The following is a 19,744-nucleotide window of genomic DNA, read 5'->3' on the forward strand; positions in this document are numbered from 1 at the left end:
CTGCTATACCCCAAACCAGTTCCCTGAAAATGTTCTGCCCATTCTTGCTAGTCTACATCAACAGTGGAGATAAACTCTCCTCCCAAAAGCCTTTTCTCATTGTTCCAGCCCCAACCACGCCCCTATTTTCGAATGTCTGGATCTACTCTCTCCAATTCAACATCCACTATTCAGGGTATCTCTTGGGCATTTCAAGTGCGACTGCTCCAAACCAAGATGAGGTATAAGTGTAAACTACACAATGGATTCCAAAGACTTTGTCAGAAAAAAAAGTAGAATATCTCATTTATAATTTCTTAAATTATTACATGTTGAAATGATAATATTCTGAATACATAGGGCTAAATAAATTATATCATTAAAACTAACTCCACTTGGTTTTTTTTAGTTGTTCTAGAAGGTTTCAAATTGCGTCATATCTCTATTGTACAGTGTTGTTCTAGTGCACACATTCAACCTAATGCAGTACTATAGCTTTTGCGATTTTTTCAGGATTTTGTGTGCTTTCTCGTTGTGCCATCTGTGTCTTCCCTGCCAGAGTTCATACATCATTTCCGGAAGGGGAGGATGGGCTCTGCGACGCCTCTTAGGATTACGTGGATTCTCAGCACACAGCTGAGGACTGGCCCTCCTTTCTAAAGACCTGTTGTATTCACTGGGGAATCCACTACCAGGAGGATTCTGATCTAAAAGCTTCCTATAGCCTGAGAACCTGAAAAACCCTCATCAAAACCTAGGAGATAATGTCAGAAACCAAACAAAACATCCAAACATTTTCAGCTATTTAGTTATTTCAGGCAACAATTTACAGGTTCCAATGTTGGTTCAAACAATTACATGTCAAAATAAATACCCAAGAGTTCTAATAATGCAGTCCCATTCGAGGTGTTTCATCACATTTTAAGGAAGGAATATACTTCCCTTTTGAAACCTGTATTCAGCAAGGATGCAATTTTGCATTTGGTCATTTATAGGTCTTGGGCATAATTTATAGAGAAGTGAGAAAAAGAAATGATAAGAAAATATAAACTGTTGCCTTGGGACTGAAAAACAGAACAAAACAAAACAATACAGGCATAGAATAATAGGCCATATGCCTTCCCATAATGTTAGGTCTTTGGACTATTTCTGCTAAATACACAAACTTAGTAAATGATGAGTCTTCTCTCCTATTAACAGTAGCTCCCTCTTCCCCCACATGGAAATTAAATCTTAAGGATTTCAATGAGAAAAACATTTTGAATAAAAAAAGAAACCACTTTATCTTCCTCAGAAAAGCTGTCAGGCAATTCTATGCATGAGCAAAAACACATATTTTTAGTGCCGATTTGAGTTTGGAGGTCATTAAATTTAACTTTTTAAAACTCTGAGGCTTTTCATTTGTATTTACTCTTCAGAAACTCACTCTTTTTAGGATCAAGTTGAGAGAAGACAATTTAAAACATCTAACTTGTCTCAGGGATCATAGTATTTCAAAAGACACAGAGTTTTAAGTTTTCGTGTTTCTTTACCACATATGTTTGCGATTCTGAGGGAATAATAGGACTTACCCAGTTAGCAGCAGTTTTTTAAGTATCTGCTGGATGCTGGGGATATGCTGTGGCTTCCTGTAGGAGGCGCACACCACATACAGCAGGAGGGTACGCTGTCCCACAGATTTCCAATGTTTTTTTCCCCTGAGTTAGCTCAGAACTCCAAGCAGATGTAAAATGATAAAACTTGACATTCAGAGAAGAAGTTTTTCAGGAACCATCTTAAAAATTCATAAAAATTCCCTGACACAAGAACTATTTTATCACCTTTTCGAGAAGTTGTCTTTCCCTTTTCAATTTGCCTGTTTCTTGGCTTATAAAATTTGCATGCTAATAGTACAGGAAATTCAAATAGTGACATGGATGTAGAAGAAAAAGAACATCAATCTTCACCTAAACAAGCTATGGGAGTGTGTGAAGCTGAAGTTGGAAGCGTGGCTGGATTCTTGACCAAGGAGCCCTGTGCTGAAGCTCAGCCCTTGGCTGCCATGGCCCAGTTGGAAATGCTTGTAAGTGCATAGGGAACCCTCACTCAAGCTAGTACTGATCTGGTTCACACTTCACCTCTGGCACCACTACAGCCCTGCCAGCTGTGTAGAGTTCCACTCTCCTTCTCAGCATGGTTACAGGTGTCTTGGGACATTACCCAACCCCCGGGTGAATTTGTGCATAGGCTCAGATTTTACTCATGATGGTCCATGAAGTGACATCACACTGGCTTCTGACAAGAAGGAGCTCTTCTGATACCATGAAAGGACAGCTAGTGTAATCCTTGTGCTCAGGAGCTGGCATTTACTCTAGTTAAGTTGGGGACCAAGGGAACCTGCCTTTGTTAAAAGTATTCCTCTCTGTGTTGTCCTTTCCTAACTCAAACCCTGGCCCCAGGTCCCCAGTGACCATTCCTTTATCACATTTTCCACCTCACTTCTCCTTGCCCTCAGCATGGGAAAGAGTTTTCCAGTCTAGTCTGGTGTTTTCTCCCATTATTGAGTCTGTTCCAGGAGTCCTTTCCTCCTCCCCCATAGTGTAAGATATTGAAAATCAAAATTCCAGAAAAGATTGCTTTTGCTTTCATTTTCTGTTGTCAAGCGCCTCATGTAGACAGCAAGTTTCTCATGAGGGCAAGGAAGAAAGGGAATATTGAGAAAGAATTAAGCAGAATAAAGCAAAGTGTCCAACCCCAATGGCAAGCTCTTGGAGTGCTCAGACCAGCAGGGAGCGTGTGAGCTTGGAATCCATGTTCCCCCTTTGCCCTGGAGCCCGTGGAGTCATGAAGACCCTCTGGAGGAAGAGTTTCCCTGAAAGGAAGTAGTAATGTCTGCTCTCTGTACAGGTTGTGTCAAAACGTGCTCTCTGGGGCTGGGGAACTGGCCACCAGGACAGAGTCCTTACAGCCCAGATCTCCACCCTTCCCGAGGGGTGTTGATCCCAGCGGCTTCCCGGAGAGCAAAAGGCTGATCTTCACAAGGCCATGGGCCCTGGACTCTGACCATTTTAAAGAGGACTTTTGGGGGCCCCATCACCTCCAGGATCTGTTATTAGCATTTGGGGTGCAGGGAATTAGAAGGTAAACATAATCATTGCCTTTGCAGAGCTTCAAGCCCAAGGAGAAAAGGTCAATATTAAATAATTCCACAAATACAGAGCCAGTTACTGCTGTGATGGTACAATGAGGAGATCTGGGTGATGCCAGCTAGTCTGGGAGACAAGGAAAGGGTCCTAGAGAAACTGAAATTCAGGAGAGGAACCATCAGTGAGAGGTGGCTAGGCAAAGAGAAAGGGAGGAAAAAGCAATCTGAACAGGTCTTGGAAGAGAAAGAAATTTAGCAGGTTCACCCAAGTCAAACAGCATCCATGTGACGGGAAACAGGGACACCAGGAGAAGCTGGAGACCTGGACAACACTGCTGGGCTAAGTACTTTTGGACTTGATTTTAATATTAATGGGAAACCATTTTGGAAGACTCACTCACAATGCTGTTTGTAGGGGCATCTGGTGGAGCCATGAGTGGCCTGGAAGATGCCCATTAGGAAGTTATCATCTTCACTTTGCCAAATTTAGGCATGTACTTTCAAGAGCTGAAAGATCACTTCTTTCCTATGTAAGAAGGTTTCTTTTTTTTTTTTTTTTTTTGGTGAGGAAGATTGGCCCTGAGCTAACATCTATGCCAATCTTCCTCTATTTTGTATGTGGGACTCCTCCACAGCATGGCTGATGAGTGGTGTAGGTCTGCACCCAGGATCCTAACCTGCAAACCCTGGCCACTGAAGCGGAGCACATGGAACTTTAACCACTTGGCCATGGGGGCCAGCCCCAGCAAATACTTTTAAACAAAACCAAATATGACCTGTTAGAGTTTGTTTTTGAAGTAACTTTGTTGTCTGCTGCGGTCATGAAGGTGTTCTAAACTGTCGTTACAATAAGGGTCCCAAAATGCAAAGGCTAGAACGAGAGAGGTTTATCCCTTGCGTCCTCAACTGTCTAAGGCTGTTCCAGCTGCTCTGCCATTTTAAACACAGGGTTTCCAAGGGGGTGTGGGCTCACTGTGCCAGTCAGCAGGAAAGAGGAATAGGATGGAGAATCTGGCACTGGAGGTTTCCTTAAAAGAGGCAGACCCAGATCGTCACTGTCAACATCCCATCTGGAGGCCCCAGTTACATGATAACACCCAGTTGCAGGGAAAAGTGGTCCAGCTCTGTGCTCAAGGCGGGAGTGGATGTTGGCAATCTGTCAGACCGCATTTAGGGGGCTTGCGGGTATTCTTGCTGTGGAAATTACTCTTCAATATTAGCCTTCCAATTAGATGGTGGGACTCCATCATCACTCTTCCCTCTCTGTGCCTCCTAATCTCCAGGACCAGCTTTTCTGCTCTCTGGTCTTCAAGATTCTTCCAGCTTTGGATTCCTGAATGATATTTTGACTAACAGAAAACAAAATATGTGCTAAAGGCTTCTAGGGGCACTAGGAGGCAGCATGAATATACCATTAGGTGGTACCCTTCATTTTTCCAATAAATTCTAGGTATCAAAGCTTTTTTACTTATTTGGCCTAAAAAGTATATCACCGCTAAAACAATTAATGCAAGTCCAGAGCACCTGCTGTTTACTAGTCTTACACTATTCTTCCCAAATGCCGTGAGTCTTGAATGAAAAAGTCTCATCGTATTACTGTATGTAAAAACTATTCATTAAAAGATTCTTAAGTTTCTATACTAGCTCCATGAACCCATCAAGCAAGCTTATTTTTAGTATAGGGATGATTTTGTGAGAAAAAAATTTTGAAAGCATTTAACTACTATTAATATCTACTTCTGACTCTTCCTGCTGAGATAATCTGCCGTGTCTCACATTAAATGTCAGTACTCTGCGTAAAATCCTTATTAAGGTTCTGAGATTGATACAATCTATTCATGATTACATTCAACATATAGTTTTGTATCTTAACCTGAAAAAATACCGCTCTCCGTTTTATTCGAATGGAGTTTCAGCTAAAGTAAGAGGTCATCTTAATTTAAGGTTAAGTGAACGCATAAACATGCTTCTGCCGTCTCCTCTCGGTCTGGGCATTTAATCTTGCTGAGCCCGGATTTTAAACCCAGTGGATCTAACAGGAACCTGGAGACAAAGCAATACGTCTTACAGAGCTTCTCCCTTGCTTAATTACACTTAAAAATGACAAATTAGGACCTGTTTCTTCATGGACATGTGAGAAAATGCCTACTGATGGCCGAGAGTATGTTAAACACAGTTTTGCTGGACAGTGAAAGGTAAGCACTGGTGTGCATGGGTGTTTGCTGTTGTTCGGGCAGGGAGGGTTTGTGTGGAGGGTAAACCGCATTTGCAACACTTAAAACTAGTTTACCTTGAAAAATAAAGGCTCTAGAGCATGATAATTCCATTGAAACTTCACAACCAGTGCCTACTAATGTCAGTGTTATCATAGCAAAAGCTTTTCCCTTCTGATATTACAGGAAAGAGTAGATAGGAGTATTACTTAAAAGTCAAACAATTTTTTTTTTCATTGGAAATGAAAAATTCAGTATTTAAGAGCGTTCTAAAAAATGGAGATGGTAAACATTGTGTTTATCTTCTCAATAAATCCTTCAGGGAAGAGTGGTTTCCAGGGAAATGTGGTTTAGGGAGCTTAACTGACTGTTTTATGAAAACAGTGTTGGCAAAATTTTTGAAAATAGTTATTCTAAATAACCAGTTATTGTTTTTTGTTGAAATGTTACAATCAATTTTTATTTTATATTAGAATACAAAACTCATTATCCAACTCATTAACTGTCACAGGTTCTAAAGCAGGATTCCAGGGAACTAAACCCTACTATAACATAGCTTTCATTTTTCAAGCCATTTTCTTCCTTTTGAAGATTTGGCAATAGTTCTTTCTCTCTCAAATGAATGCCTTCGTTATTCACAACAAAGTGGCAGTATTAAATCAACCCAGGGCATTTGGAGTCTTCTGTGTGATTCCTTTCCCATCAATGTCTGTGTGTTGGCCCATCTACCTGACGGCCACTCAGCTGGGAAGCATCCAGCCTGTCTGCATCTTTGGCATCTTTGTCACCCGTCACATTGACATGCTGACACTCTCCCACCCTGAGACCAAGTTGCAAAGTCCTGCTTTTCACGAGTGTGAGTTCACCGATTTCTCTTGAGATGCCAAATTTATTGGGCCAGTATTAGACCCTCACAGGGGTGTCGAGTGCTGAGGATCTGAACCGGGTAAATCAGGAAGTGAGGTAGTATAAAGGTCACTTTGGGGAGAGGTCTCATTAAGCTCAGGGAATTCTGGAAGTAGGAGTATAAGAGGAAGTGGCCCCAAATGAAAGGAGGTGATATCAGAGTCGGGTGACATGAAGTCAATGTTTCAGGGGTAGCACGGTTAATGATCGTAACGTCGGGAGTGAAGAGGTGCTGGGAAGAGGTGGAGCCAGGAGAACAACACTGAGCTAACAAGGGCAACAGACCAGGACTCCAGGGCGTCTACCCACTGCTCCCCTAGAAGTCGGTCACCGAGCGTGGAGGGGCGTGGCCAGGGAGGGGGCAACTGACAGGGGCACTCAGGCGAAGGTGACTGGAAAGGTAGAGGAGACCCAAAAAGGAGTCCCCACAGCTGGAGAAGTAAAGTAAGCCACGTGGGGGACTTTCTGGGGATTTTTCGCTGACCCATTGTTTGAAGTCAAAATGTCAAAAAATAACTACTCTCAGTGGGAATGTAATTTGGTGCAGCCACTATGGAAAACAGTAGGGAGCTTCCTCAAAAGATTACAGATAGAACTACCATATGATCCAGCAATCCCACTTCTGGGTAAACATCTGAAGGAAATGAAAACAGGATATGGAAGAGATACCCGCACTGCCATATTCACTGCAGCATTACTCACAATAGTCAAGAAAGAGAAACAACCCGAGTGTCTGCCAGTGGGTGAATCATAGAGAAGGTGTCGTATGTAGACGCAATGGCATATTATTCAGCCACGAGAAAGAAGGAAATCCTGCCATTTGCGACAACATGGATAGAACTTGAAAGCATTATGCTGAGGGAGATAAGCCAGACAGAGAAAGACAAATACTGCATGGTATCACTTATATGTGGGATCTTAGAAAAAAAAGAGCAATCTCACAGAAACACAGAGTAGAAAAGTGGTTGCCAAGGGTTGGGGTGTAGGGGAAATAAGGAGAGGTTGGTAAAGGGTACAAATTTTGAGCTATGAGATGAATAAGTTCTGAGCATCTCATGTAAAACATGGTGACTATAATTAATAACACTGTATTATATAATTGAAATTTATTAAGACAAGAGAACTTACTTAAATGTTCTCACCAAAAAAAAAAAAGGTAAATATGTGAGGCGATGGATGTGTTAATGAACTAGATGGGGGAACACCCTCACAACGTATACGTAGATCATATCACCATCATGCACAGTTTAAATATCTTACGGTTTTATTTATCAGCTATACTTCAGTAAAGTTGAAAAAAATAGCTATTCTAAGCTGTGAAAAGAATGTGCAGGAAAAAGTGTGGGAACAAAAAAGCGGGAAACTAAATTACAATCTTGAAATCTAACTAGACGATATAATTGCTGGATGGTCTGTGGGAATCTTGTTCGTACTTCTTCACATCGTGTATGTCCCTTCCTCTTTCAGAAGATGCTTGCACGCTGTGTCTGTATGTCTTCAGTTCTTGGCTTTTATCTTTCCTCATCCTTTCCTGATTGTCTCATGCTTGCAGATGCTGATAAGACAGACTCTTAATTCTTCCAGGATGACATTTAAAATGACCTCATGACAAAACCCCCAGGACTTCTCTCCAAATCCCAAACATGATTAACGGCTCTGAATTTTAGCGATTAGGATGAAGATGATGATGTGGGTGTTTTGTTTGTTCTGGGCTGTTGAAATACGAAAAACTTAACTTTGACCTCCTTTCCACAAGCCTCCTGGGATTGTTCTTTACTCAAGTTGTGTGTGTTTATACGTTTAAGTAAAACATTGTGGGAAAGTTGTAACAATCTCTGCTTCTCAGCTTTGGGAAGGGAATGCTGTCTCCGCTGAAAATTTCCAGCATCATTTTTCCTAACAAAAGGATATGGATTTTCTTGCCATAATATTAAACATCATTTTATACATCTAAAATATAGAATCAAAAATAGCCTAGCCATCAGGGCTGGGCCGGTGGCTGAGTGGTTGAGTTCACGTGCTCCGCTGCAGGCGGCCCAGTGTTTCATTGGTTCGAATCCTGGGCATGGACATGGCGCTGCTCATTGAGCCACACTGAGGTGGCGTCCCACATGCTACAACTGGAAGGACCCACAACGAAGAATATGCAACTATGTACCGGGGGGCTTTGGGGATAAAAAGGAAAAAAATAAAATCTTAAAAAAATAAGTAAATAACCTAGCCATCCAAAAAATACCACTAGTGGCAGCTAATTGAGTTAATACTTTCTATTACAGGATCACAACACCATGGCAGTCCTACAAAATTTAAAACCATGCTTTTTATAAATCTCAAGTCTAGACAGTAAAATAGATTAAAAATATCCACAAAAAGAAACAGGAAGCAGAACACTAAAGATTTAGCAGTAGTAATGCACGGGTGAATTACAGTCAGATTACCCCTGGATCCCCTTTATCTAGTTGTAACTGGGTGGACTCAGCCCATTAGGCCTGAACAGATGCAGAAAGGAGAACTTTAAGGGTAGCTGGGTCAAATCAAACAGTTCTCTGCACCAAACAGGAGGAAAAGTAAAAACTTATTTTGTTTGTTTGTTTGTTTGTTTTTAAATACTTACTGATGACAAACTTCTCAGATGAGCCTCTGAACTTGGAATCAATAACCCCATTTATAACAAACTGCTTCTATTAGAGCTGAGGCCAAAAAAATTATTTTTTCAAGAAGTAACATGAAGTCTCTCTTTCTCTGTGATTTGATGGCAAATGGAGACCAAATTATTTTTAATTTTTTTAAAAGAGGCTTTTGTTCTTAGATATCTATTTACTAGCATGTGTAAAAACAATGAGCTGTGTATTGCGGCCTGCTGCAAAGAGAGTTACCAGCGATTGCATTTAAGTTACATAAATAATTTTTAAGGTGCTTGCTTATTGAGGAGAAACTGCATTGGGCTTTTTTTATAGTGCTACTTTAATTAGGTATACTTTCAAAATTAAGTGGGGCACCCAAAAAATAAACCTATATTGTATAATATAATTGACTAATCCTTTAACCGTGTTAGCATTCTGAGATTTATTTATATCTTTTGGCATAGTGTAGTTATATGTTACCTATATGCAGGCAATGATTTTATTGTGCAAATATTATAACATTATGATTTACGGAATTAAGTTTAGCCAAAACTACTGACTTTCTTTAAAGTCTTAAGGCATGTCTCATTAACCTGTGTTTTAATAATACTTGTACAGGCTAAGCATATTGAGAAACAATAGGTAAAACAAATTAACAAACTTATCTTTTCCATATGGAATCCTACTTTTAAAAAAGCCATTACATCTGTTGTTCTAATAAAAACAGCGCCGTCAGATGGCTGTTTAAACTACTGAATTTTAGATACACTTTCCTCACACATTGATTCCAGCTGGCCCTGTCGGCGTGTCGACATGGCTTTGAGCAGTTAATACAAGCTTTGAGACTTAATGCGAGCTGTTGCCCTCATAGTGAATGCAGCATCTCAACATCCTTTTGGATAAAATTAATGTTTTCCCAGATGTAAGTATTTGCCAAAATTCAGCAAATATGCACTTACAATTTATGCTTTCATGGCATGTAGATTGCATATAAAACTATAAACAAATATTGAAATCCAGTTAATGGTATTCATACACAAGTATTTAGTAAGATATGTACTAACGTCTGCAATTTGCTTTGAAATGCATAAAAATGGTTTGATGGAAGCATACAGGTGGATATGTGTATGAGTATTTAATAAACAAATATAGCAAAATGTTAATGGCAGAAGCTAGGTTTAGATTCTATGGGGATTCACTGGAAAATTAATTCAACTTTGATGACAATTTGAAAATTTTCAAAATAAAATGCAGGGAGGAGACAGCCAACGTGTCCCTAATGCCTGTGCTGTGTTAAATAGCCTTGTTTTCCCCAACATCCAGCATCTCATCAATCCTGTCCACTCTTCCTAAATGTATTGACCAAATCTGACCACTGCTCCCCACCTCCCCCTCCACTACTCCCTCTCCGGGAACCATCATCTCTCACTGCATGGCCCCACCTGCTCTCCCTGCTCCTGCCCTTGACCCCCTAGATCCTCTCCCTACAGAGCAGCTAGACAGAGCAAGCTTTAAAGAACATAAATTAGATTTTATCTGCAAACTTGCAAACAATGTCTTCTTTAAGTCAACTGGTGACTTACAGCTCTCACGTGAAATTTTTACAAAAAAGCATCTGGGAGAGCTATTGGCTTTTTAGCCAATGATGACCCAAGGACACACCTCCTGGTTATGAGTTTTGATTTGCTTTTGTGATCTTAATATGCAAAATGAAATGGAAGAGTGGTTTTCCAAATGTTGTAGATGCATTGCAATATATTCCCTAATTGATGTGTGTGAGATCCACAGTATACATTTTGGGTACTATGTCTTTTTCGGTCATGCGCATGACAAATCTCTTCTCTAGCCTGTACTTGCTGTTTTACACTCTTAATGGTGTATTTTAATAATAGACCTTCTTAATTTGAATGTTATCCATCTTTTTATTCTATGGTTACTGGTTTTCATGACCTGTTTAAGGAGGTTTTGGCTGCCCCAAATCACGAAAATATTCTCCTGTGTTATCTTCTGGAAGACTCATTGTTTTACGTTTCACTTTCAGATCTGTAATTCACTTGGAATCGATTTTTTTATGATTTGGGATAGAGACCAAGATTCTTTTTTGTTTCTTTGTCTTACCCATATGGACACGCAATGGAAAGGATCGGTGTATTGAAAAGATCATCCTTCACTGATTGCTCTCAAGTGTCACCTTTGTCATAAATCCTGTGTGTGTATGCGATATCTTGATTTCTATTCTATTCTGTTAACTATTTGTCTATGTTTGAATCAAGGCCATATTGTTTTATTTGGACTTGCCTTTTAGTAAGTCTTGATATTTGCTAAGTATTGCAATTTTATTTTTGTTTGTTCAAAGACATCTTAGGTTTCCCAGGCCCATGGAATTTCCACATAAAATTAAAATCAATTTCTACAAAAAAATATTATTTCTTTTGTTTATTAATGTTATGTTCTAGCTTTTTATGTTGTCTTAGTTCCTTTCATTCTTTTTGTTTTGTAATAAGAGCATCTGTAATTATAACGCTTCCACTAGGCGCTGCTTTGACAACATTCTGTGGATTTGGAGATGTAGTGTTCTACTTTTCGTTTATTTATAAATAACTTTTAATATCTCAATTGAATTTGTTAAAAAAAGCTATTTAGAAATGTGTGTTTATAAATTTTGGAATATTATTTTCCTGCTTTTTTATTATATTCAAGCTTTATTGCATATGACCCAGCGATGGCAGCCTGTGTAATTTTCTGCTTTTTTTGGGTTTCAGGAATGATAAGTGATCATTTTCTCAATAATCTGTGTGTATATGAGTGGACTTTGTTCTCAAGTTACTGAATATAAAATGATATATGTGATATTTACTTATCTATGTAGAAGCATTTTTCAAATCCTCAATATTCTCACACATATTTGCTTAGTTTATTCCTAAGTTTTCAAGATAGAATGTTGTGCTTTTTTCAAATTCTCCTTGCATTTCTCTCAAATTTTGTCTTCAATATTTTAATCTTACATTGTTAACTGATTAAAGGTTATAACCGATATACAGTGGTCCTCCCTTAACCACTGTTTCACTTTCTGCAGTTTCAGTTACCCACAGTCAACTTCGGTCCAAAAATACTAAATGGAAAATTCCAGAAATACAGAAATAAACAATTCATATGTTTTAAGGTGCACACTGTTCTGAGTAGCATGATGACATCTAGAGCCATCCTACTCCATCCCACTGGGTACATGACTCATCCCTTTGTCCTGTGAATCCACACTCTGTACACTACCCACCCGTAAGCCACTAGGTTATCAGATGGACTGTCAGGGTATCGCAGTGCTTGTGTTCAAGCCATCCTTGTTTTACTTAATCATGGCTCCAAAGTGCAAGAGTCATGATGCTGGCAATTTGGATGTGCCAAAGAGAAACCGTAAAGTGCTTCCTTTAAGTGAAAAGGTGAAAGTTCTCGACTTAATAAGAAAAGAAAAACACTCATATCCTGAGGTTGCTAAGATAGATGGTAACTTTTATTACAGCACATTGTATAATTGTTCTCTTTTATTAATAGTTATTGTTGTTAATCTCTTCTTGAGCATAGTCTATAAATTAAACAATCATAGTTATGGATGTATAGGAGAAAACATGGTATGTATAGGGCTCAGTGCTATGCACGGTTTCAGGCATCCACTGGGGGCCTTGGACCACATCCTCCCAGATAAGGAGGGACTACTGTAACTTCTTGGAATATTGCTATTTTAATCAATATAAAATGTTATGCTTTTTCTTTTAGATTTTGAATTAGAGTCTGCCTGATATTAACATTACTAGATTTGTTTTCTTTCGCTTGTTATTTGCTTCTTGTGGATCCTTTATTTTCGTCCTTTGTTTACGTAGCATATGTAGAATTTTGTCATTCTACTATTTTCATCAATATAAAATAGTAAACATAAATCAATAATTGCCAACATAAATTGAAAATTTAAAAAAATGAACCTGTGAAATAAAATGAAGCAATGTATTCAAGATTTTGTTTTCATTCCTTTTTTGCTGTAGAAGCATCCTAGCCAGTCCTGTGGAGTTATTTATAATAGTCTGATGAGACAGAAAAATAACTCCTAATTGTCCAGTGTTTTGTGCCAGTCTCAGCCTATCAATAACCCATATTGCGGTTGGACCAGCTCTTGCGGTTCTTATTACGATTGCAAGATGCCCTTCAGCAATAACCATCAGGAAACTTAGAAGATGTAAAAGTTTATTACTCACCAGACCTGGAAGTTGCACAGCACACCGAGGGCCACACAGCAAGGCCGTGAGGAGAGAGAGAGAGTGTGCACAGGCCTGGGTCCTGCTTTTATGGGGGTGGGGGCCTAGGATTTTTGAGGGCTTACTCTTTATTGGTGAATTTAAAACAGAAGAGCATGAATTTAAAGTGAGGGAAGAGGAAAAAAAGTAGCCTGAATGGTCAGTTACTGAAGTCAACCAAGATCTCCAAAACAAAGGAGCCTCAGTGTGGGAGGCAGCCTGGGTCTCTATCCAGTTTGGCTGCTGAAGTGTTCATTTGAGAAAGCCCTCTTTGAAGTGAATGCCTCTTTGAAATGGATGTCTCTGCAATCAAAGCTTAAGTCAGGCACTTGCATTACAAAAAAGAAAAAAAAATTGTCAGGGTTTACACTAAATCCAGATAAAGCAATTTATTATAATATTTTCATATTAGCTTTCATTGTTCAAAGCAAGATGCCAGAAAAATGTAATAATTTATATCCATTCTTGGGTTCAGGTAGATCTATGACATATTGCTATTGATAGTAATAAAAAAGATGGGAATAGTCTTTATATTTTTAATTGCCTTTTGTTGATCTCATGCATGTTTCATAAGGTAAAATTTTTCTTGTTGAGAAAAAGCCAGAAATTTCTTTTTGAAAAACACAGAAGAAATGACAAAGAAGCCATTTTTAGCCATTTAGAAATGAGAAGCAAGAGTAATTAGTGAAAGAATTACAAATATTCTGAATTGGGTTAAATAAACATAAGGCTGAATGTTTTCTGTTCTCTTGGATTTTCAGCAACTTTCTGGGAAAAGAATAGATGGGTGAGTGAGTGGTGAAAGTTAAATTTAATGCATGTTATCTGGCCACATTTGAATTTTCCCTGTTGAGTTAAACGTGGATAAATGAAGGTAAATGTTGAGTGACTGTGAAATCAACAAGCTCATGAAATAAGCCTCTGAAACTGAGTCTCACAGTTTGAAAACAGAGTAAAATCTGACAGCTGTTGAAATTTTAGAAATTATATGGTAACCATAAATATACAAAAAGTTAGAATTCTATTCTCAAGAGCTACTTAGCTTCTTTTTTATTCTGTGCACACAAATGCACATACACACTTTCTTTTATGATTTTTGTGATTTTTTTTCCTTTCAGTTTGAGTGTGTGGTTAGTGTAGCAAGCCATTTCACTTTCCAGGCTTCTCTGCTTGTAGCACTGGACCAAGGCTACCTAACAAGTTTCTCCTGGAGCATTCTTAAAGCTGATTCTTTGGTAGTTATTCTGTGTTTAGTAGGATTCTGATGTTTAGGTTTCATTGGGAGATATCATTGTCACCAATAGCAGTTAGGACATGGGAGCAGGTGGAAGCTGCTAAGATCCCTGTATCTGTTATCTTTGGTCTAGGTATACACTCTAAGGCAGAGACATCATTCAGCTTTGTATTTCTGGAATGTGAAACTAAAGCTTTGGTCACAAATATTTGTGAAATGATGAAAAAGATCAAAATTAATCTTATAGTAAGAGGGGTTTTCTGGTAATATGGGGACAAAATCTGTATTATTCTGCTTGGCTTGCCATAACAAAATACCACAGACTGGGCGGCTTAAACAGCTCACAGTTCTGGAGGCTGGAAGTCCAAGATCAAGGTGTCTACAGTGTTTGTTTCTGGTGAGAGTCCTCTTCTTGGCTTGCAGGTGCTGCCTGCTTGTTGTATCCTCACATTTCTTTGTGCATGCCGGGGAGAGATCCCTGCTGTCTCTTCTTTTAAGAACACCAGGCCTATCTAATTAGGTCCCATCCTTGTGATCTCATTTAACCTTAATTACCTCCTTAAATAACCACTAAAGAAGCTTGAAATTCATTGACAATGAACCACAGCCAGATCACAATTCTCTTATGAAGTGTTGACCAGGGCAACCTGAAAAATTAGGTCTCGATGTCTTAGAGTTGCATCTATCTCAGTGAGCATGCATCCTTCTATCATCGAACCAGAAAGGTGGGTGTAAACCAGGTTTAATTTTATTATTCAATTGAGAAATATTTTATTCTTACTAGAGTTACTCACTATTTAAAAGTTACTAGAGTGGGTTACTAGAGCTACTCACTATTTAAAAGAAATTTACAGTAAAACCTTTATATAAGGGGAGAACTTATTGAGTAACATGCTCAATTAATATATAATTATGCAAAATATGTATAATTTGTAAAACTCCATTATTTTTTTTCCAAGTGTGATATATTTGTGCAGATTGGAAAGAACAATTCCGTGTCTCAAGGAAAACCCAATGACACAGGTCAGGCTTTCCTATGGTGTATGAAACTTTAATCACTTGACATTTTTCACGTAATTCAATGCTGAAGTATTTACACGTAAACATCCAGTCATTCATTTATCCAATAACATTTATGAAGCACTTACGGTATTCTCAAGCCGGCTGTGTCCAGACCCAGTGGGCAGAGGCATATGAGAAGTGGGCCATATTCTCAAAAGTAGTCTAGTGGGAAAATAGACGTGCAATATCTTCATTTGTGTTTAGGTCTAATTCATGTATTTCAAGAGATTTTAGATTTTAAAGTTCAATTTTATGCCTAGTTATTTTACTTTCTTATGTATTATATTAATTTGTAATATTATAAATAGGTCTATTATATTTTCTATTTGCTTCATATGTATATGTATAGTTATTGATTATTGTAAATTGATTATTGATTATGTAACTTGCTATTTTACTAAATTATTTTATTTTTAGCAATGTTCAATTAATTCTTGTAAATGTTTTAAATGTAAAGTCGTAAAACTGCAAATATATATAGTTTTACCTATTTTATTCTAAATCTCATGCCTTTAATTACTTTTTCTGTTTAACTTTATATGTGTGTTGGTATGTGTTTTGCTGAGTGTTTTGATATAAATATGTGTTAAAAGTTGAAAATCATCAAACACATTTTCTGCATCTGTGAAGATGATCATAGGGTTTTCTCTTTATCTTTATTAATATGATCAGTTATATTAACAAATTTCTTCATATTGACCCACTCACACATTCCTGGAATTTATCCCAGTTTAATCATGATATATTATTTTCTTCAATGTATGATTTGATATAATTTTGCTCATGTAATATATTGAGGGGGAAATTTCTTCCTCTTTTCTCATGTAGAGGAGATTGGCTTCTACTCAGTGCTCTAGGAATGGCGGTACTGGAATGGATCCATCTAGTTTTTCTTCCCACGCTTTGTTATTTGTTTCCTAAAATAAAAAGAAGGGAGTGTTAACCAGATTGTGTTTGTTTACCAGTGGTCAAGATATTATATCTCTAAGAAAGACAGAAGGAAATTCCCTCTTTTCCTACCCGTTTCAAGGATAAGAAAGTCTGGAGGGATAAGACATACCCTCTCTTTCCCTTTCCAGATTCATTTCAGATGTGGTGCTGCACAGCCATATGAGAACTCAATAAATAGACTACAAGAGGGCAAATTGCTATCACATTAAGGTTTTTTCCACTGATTTGTACTCTTCCCTTTCCACTGAGCCTCAAAAGTAGACTAACCCCAGCTTCGATCCCAGCTTTCTCAAAGAAAGTCAAAGACATCAGGTAGAAAACAATGTTAATATTGTTGCTACAGGCATAATTCTTGGACAAAATTAAGGGTGAATGTGTCTTGATCTCTTACTTTTCCTTTGCAATGACACTTCATTAGAGCCTTTTGTAATTGATTTTTAAAAGCCTGGAGAGAAGAGTCATTCTAAAATATGACAACATTACAAACTCTTCTCTGACGTTGTGATAAGAAAGACAGAGGAGGTGGACTCCAGTACCTTGAGCAACAGTGACTTTAAAGCCTAATTGGAAAATCCTCAAAATAGCTCTGGAGGAGCGTCCTATGAAGCATCTTATGGATGGACTTGTAGTGTTAGCTGCAGGGAATTGATGTGTCTCCATGCAAAGAGGTCACGTGCAGGCTTCCAAGAGCCTGAGCTGTTTCATGTGCTGAAACCGTGCAACTGTTTGAGCCCAAGGCAGTATTCTCAGGCACTGATGACGAAAACCCATAATTGCATGGGGTGAGGAGTATGAGGTACTAAGAAGCAGATATTTAGGGCTATGTGTTAATTTTAACGTAACAGTTCATGTTTTGGATGGAATCAGACTCAGATTATGGAGGAAGTAAGAAACAAGGCAGATTTCTTAAATTTTATTCTGATATTCAATGAAAAACCATTGAAGCAGGCTTTGTATATACATAGGCTTTTTCTCCTGTTGTCAAAAACATTCTATGTTGTTCCTAGAATTAATGCACTTTATTTTCTGGTATCATGGCCACCTAGTTCTTTCAACTGACAGTTTAAATATTCTGTTAGCTTTTCTTTTATAAGCCATCTTTTGCAATATATGTATGTCATACCTTGGAAGAGAAACAGGTGGCTTCAACTGGTGTCCCTAGTGAGCATAGTTTTTGGTATCCTCTGATTCCAGTTAAACTAGAATCCTAAATTTATTCATACCTTGAGACTCAATAGTGAAGGATCTGTCAGAATCTGCCTCTGAAGAGTTTCATGCAAATTACAATATTTTAAGTTGAATCATATTGTAATGTAGTAGGGAAGTTCACTATGTGAATGAAGTCAAAGTAAAAACTTTTCTTAAAGTGAAGAATTGGCTGTTTTTAAACTACCTTTGGTGTTTGTTGTCCTGTAAGGAACAAGTTCAGACTAACTGAATTTTCCTAGAGTTTAACACATCTGACTTAGTTTTGGAATGTACCAGAAAAATACTTAAATTCAGCTTTAGGCATTAGATGAAGCTAATTAATGTGTCCTAATTGTCTTGTGCAAATAAAGGTGTGCCCATTTGTATTCATTCACTAGACTCATGGTAACAATTTGTTAAAAGAAGGAAATAGAAAAACTATCTGATTTCTTGATCAAGGAGTCCTAATAACCTGCACATTAAGAAGCTATTAATTCCAGACTTCATTGTTCTCATCTCATTCCACAGCTAGTTGTCAAAATCATCATTAGGCAAGCTTCTCCCTCCACCTGGAGAGTGATCCTTGCATCTATCCTTTCTTCTGCATTGTCTCTACCACTGACCTAATCTGGGCCTTCAGATCGTGCTCCTCACTAGTAAACAGTTGCTGGGAACCCCTCACAATGCATCGATATTGATTTACCTGTAATTATGCACAAATGCTACTGTAAATGTATTACGTACATTATGGAACAGGTACAAAGGATGACGCTTAAAAGCATGATTTGAAAATAAATGTACAGATAAGTTGGAAAACGTTCCCCACCTTGATGGATTGGCCCATGCACCTCACTTGGAAACTGTTGCCTAGACTAAGCATTGCAATCCCCCCATGCCGGCCCTCTGCTCCACCTCCTCTCCTGCTGCAACACACCATACACTCTGCCTAGTCTTTCCAAGAGTTCGCCTTAATGATATCACTTTCCTGCTCCAAATATCTAATAATTCTCCAACAGATCAGCAGATTAATTTCAAATTCCTAAACTTGGAATTTAACAATTTCTAACTACTTCCTCAGGACCTAATGCGTCCAAGGTGATTTGTGTTTGCACATCCCAGTTCTTCTCACATGCTGAAGTGCATACTGGATAGATGTGCGGCCATTGCTGCTTGGCTTCTTCATTGGAGGAGTAAATAAGGGAACTGGGACTTCTATTTATAGAGGGACTGCTGTGAGCCAGACACCCTCCTAGGCACTCAATAGATGTTATTATATAATTATACATTTATGTATAATCTAAGTAATTTAATATGTAATTTAATATGTAGTTCCCTCCACCCTTCTATTGGTGACCGTTCTTTTTTAAATTTTGCAGCATATACTTCCTTTGTTTTTTCTAACATAAAGAAATAAGGGTGTCTGGGGGCTGGCCCTGTGGCCAAGTGGTTAAGTTTGTGCACTCCACTTCGGCAACCTGGGGTTCACCAGTTTAGATCCTGGGTGCGGACCAACACACCACTCATGAAGCCATGCTGTGGCAGTGTCCCACATGGAAGAACTAGTATGATTTACAACTAGGATATACAACTATGTATTGGGGCTTTGGGAAGAAGAAAAAAAAAAAGGAAGATTGGCAACAGATGTTAGCTCAGGGCCAATCTTCCTTACCAAAAAAAGCATACCTTAAAAAAAAAGAAAAGAAGGGGAAAAAAAGACATAAGGATATCTGTGTATACATGTATGTATTTGTGCATGTGGATATGTATATATTATATATTATGTATATAAGTATATGTGTATGTGTTTATATATATTAATATATATGAGATAAATATACATTAAGAAAAAGGGAAATAGCAGCAGATGGTATATATTTTTACTATACAACCTGGAAATCATTCCACATTATTACATAAATGTTATTCTTTATATGTTTTTATTGCAACATAGCACTTTATTTTGTGGATGAACTGTATCTTATTCAGCCAGTTCCCTATTACTGGAAGTTTGAGTAGTTTCAAATATTTTGCCATTATTTTTGTATGCTTTTAATAGAAATCACTAGAGTTAAACTCGGAGAGTATTTACTTTTGGAAAGAAAATGTATGTTCTCTTAGTCTGATCTAGTGACACAGGGAGTAATGAAAGAAAATAATTTTTTTCCATCAAAAATAATGAG

At 38.1% G+C, this 19,744-nt stretch overlaps 1 long non-coding RNA gene across 1 annotated transcript in view; it reads right to left on the reverse strand.

Annotated features, from left to right (window-relative positions):
• The window catches only part of LOC139046447 (uncharacterized), a 31,991-nt gene extending 16,318 nt beyond the window's left edge, over positions 1-15,673 (reverse strand). The window contains exon 1 of the long non-coding RNA XR_011506539.1: positions 13,091-15,673. This is a non-coding gene — a long non-coding RNA (uncharacterized lncRNA). The remainder of the gene's footprint in view (positions 1-13,090) is intronic.
• Between the last annotated feature and the right edge of the window lie 4,071 nt (positions 15,674-19,744).

Source organism: Equus asinus, chromosome 10 (assembly GCF_041296235.1).
Source record: "Equus asinus isolate D_3611 breed Donkey chromosome 10, EquAss-T2T_v2, whole genome shotgun sequence".
Classification (NCBI taxonomy): Eukaryota; Metazoa; Chordata; class Mammalia; order Perissodactyla; family Equidae; genus Equus; species Equus asinus.